The 3,297-nt window shown below is 41.5% G+C and overlaps 1 pseudogene; it reads right to left on the reverse strand.

The window, feature by feature from the left end:
* Nucleotides 1-2,065: 2,065 nt before the first annotated feature.
* Nucleotides 2,066-2,918, reverse strand: LOC115304518 (annotated as a pseudogene).
* Nucleotides 2,919-3,297: the final 379 nt, after the last annotated feature.

The following is a 3,297-nucleotide window of genomic DNA, read 5'->3' on the forward strand; positions in this document are numbered from 1 at the left end:
GCATCTCCATCAAATGTCAAGAACTGGGAAATGCAAATCCTCAGTTGCTTTGCATAAGCAGTCAAAGGTCATCATGTGCAAAGCCCACCCGTCTGAAAAGAGCGTTGGGCAGGGAGTCGGGCTGTTGACTCTAATCCCAGCTCTGGGCCAGGCTCACTAACGCAGAGCAGTTGGGCCATCGTTGTGAACGATGAAGTTGGAAAAGATGACCTTAATGGCTTCCTCTAGTTGTGATATTGTTCGCTATCGGGATTCTAACACACGGTTGTCATTAGGCTCTCCTAATGGTTGGAGCGCTGAACTGCCCCGAGAAAGCTCAGCGAACCAAACTGATTGAGCACATCGGCAGCTGCCTGTGAGCAATGCAGCCGCCCCAGGAAACGCTGCCCGGGAACTTCCACAGCCCCGTTCATGGAAGAGCACTGGGAATGCTGGGAACGCTAGCCTTGGCCTCATGAGGTGCTGAATGCAGCCTTGGTGACTGATCCTCTGAGAGAGGAGGATGTTCTCCATTTGCATCTAAGAATGCTCTGGGTTAGCCTTGTAGACATCTGGCCCCACGTCCGGGTCCTTGTAAAGACCACTGGCCTTAGTGAAAATGCCTGGAGTTTTAGGGGTGCCTAAATTGATGGCTCAATCAGTTAAGTGTCTGAGTCTTGATCTTGGCTCAAGTCATGATCTCACAGTTTGTGGGATCGAGCCCCACATTGGGCTCTGCACCGGCAGCTCAGAGCCTGGAGCCTGCTTCGGATTCTGTGTCTCCCTCTCTCTCTGCTCCTCCCCCACTTGCACTCTGTCTCTGTCTCTGTCTCTCTCTCAAAAATAAATAAACATTAAAAAATCAAAATAAATAAATACAACAGGCATTAACATGATTTGTCAGCCAAATGAATTTGGGCAAGGCCTTAACCTCTCTGAGCCTAGGTTTCACCTGTAAAACAACCGTATCTTTGCATGATTGTTGTATGTGTTAAATGAAGTTCTGTATTTTTTTCACATATATCAGGTTTTATTCTTAGGTTTACTGAATTCTTTTGAAAGAGAGCAAGCAAGCAGGGGAGGGGCAAAGAAAGAGGGAGAGGGAATCACTTGCAGGTTCAGCACTGACAGCACAGAGTCTGATGTGGGGCTCAAACTCACAAACCATGAGATTATGATCTGAGCTGAAATTTAGTCACTTAATCAACTGAGTCACTGAGGTGCCCCTACTGATTTATAGTCTTCTGCCATTTAAAATGTTTTTTCATTTTTTAGGAGACTAAATCTCAAGAGACCAAATCTTCAAGGTAGAATCTGAAGTGTTGCTTTGGTTTTTTAAAAAACTTCTGTGAGTCAATGTGTAAAACTAGATCACCCTACTTGTAAGAACATCAAAATGGCCCAAGTTTGACTTTTCCTAATTTATATATACTAGTGACTTTATTTTTAATTTTTTTTGACCAGCTGATAGTGTTTGAAGATGGGGTTGTGTCCATAAAAACTGGATAAACACTGGACAATGTGTCCAGCTTTTCTTTGAATATGGCTTCCACCTTGCTATACTGCTCCCTACTGACTTTTAGAGCCACAGATCCTTTTAGCTCATATAACTAGATTATACTATATTAAATGAGCTTGGAAATGCAATTGCAAGGGCCAATTGCAATGACAACTCCACACTGGAACCACACTCATGGATACAAAGTTTTCCTCTTTTGGGAGAATATGCATGTCTTTTTTCAATGATCATACGGCTCTAGCAAAAGAGATTTTCATTTTTATCATTGTATATATTTTTTTCATTTTATATTTTTCAAAACAAGTAAAACATTAAAATGTTATATATAATTTATATAGACTGAAAACTGGAACCTAAAGTGAAAATGATTTGTTAGGGATTTTCAAACTATTGTCAAGTAATTCCTAGGAAATAAAGATTTCTAGAAATGAAGAAATATCTGTGAAGAATAAATAACCACTGATGGGGAACAAAAGCTAACCAGAAGTAGAAAAAGGTGAAACCAAAACACAACCTTACAGAGCTTGTAGCCAACATGCCAATGTCATCTACAGAGTGGTTTTATATTTATTCTACTTGACCAGGCCTCTTGGGTCCTTCCTCTGGGTAAATATCTTTAACTAGTAAAGTGATTATAAACGAAAGCACAGACAACATGGAAGTGACTACTTTCTTAAGGGCTTTGAACCAGTTGGGATAATGTGGCAAGAGAAAAAGTTCAATGTGTAATGCTACCCCCAAACCTATTATTATGTGACTATAGCTTCATTGCGCCTTTCAGAAATAAGGAAAGCAACCCATGAAAACATAAGAGGAGCTGCACTACTAGCTAAACTGAGGAAGTCTGGTTTGGCTGTACTGTCTTCCGGCAGAGCAAAACCCCATTTGATCCCTCCCAAGAAAGGAAATTGGCTCCATAAGCCATCTGAGTAAAAGCTAGTAAGGGGATATAAGTCTCTGTCATCACCATGACCAGTGGTGGAGCAACGAAGGGGATTAGTCCTACCAGAATTATGTGTAACGCTGGCTTTGGGCTGTCAAGCAGGAAAGCCATGGTGCCTAGTGGCTTGGCTAGCAGGTCTTCTCGCTTCTGCTGCTTCTTACAGCTGCATGGGGAAGTATGAAAGTATTGTGTCTTGCTCATATACACTGGAAATGATGAGAAAAACCAAGGCCTTGGGAACAAATGGGAAAAGTTCTGCTGGAGACATGTCTTGAGAGAAGGTGTTTCTATTTTGCTGACTCCTAGTTGGAATGTGAAAGGGTACTTCAGCGTCTTTGAAGATGCTTGAGAAAACTTCTGGATGAAATGAAGCATATTGGGTCCAATTAAAAGTCTTGCTCAGGAAGATGGCAGGCAGTTCTGATTAATGCATTTTTACAGCTAAGTGGAGGGGCAGAATCAGAAGTATGTTGTTGCCAGCTTGGAATCGGGAGGTAGAAAAATGAAGTTCTGTATTTTAAAACCTCTCACAAAACCTCCTTCATAGAGCAGGTCCTTACAAAGTTTACTGACCAGAGGTATGGGTGGGCAGGTGAATGGATGGACAGATGGACTGTGTTCTTTCTAACACCAAGTAGTTCTTTCTAACTACTTATTACAGAGACATGAAATGTCTCAAACTGGCTCAAACTATTGCTTGAATCTGTTTGCATTTTATTTGTTGCTCTACCACAGGGAATGACTTTCCTAACCTCTGTATCTTCTGCCTAAAGAAGTATTTTTTTCTCATTCTTTGTCTGAAAGCTAACTATTTCCAGCCATCCAGTAGCCACTCTTTCTCTACTATGTTTAGATT

The sequence above is a fragment of the Suricata suricatta genome, chromosome 2 (genome assembly GCF_006229205.1).
Source record: "Suricata suricatta isolate VVHF042 chromosome 2, meerkat_22Aug2017_6uvM2_HiC, whole genome shotgun sequence".
NCBI classification, from domain to species: Eukaryota; Metazoa; Chordata; class Mammalia; order Carnivora; family Herpestidae; genus Suricata; species Suricata suricatta.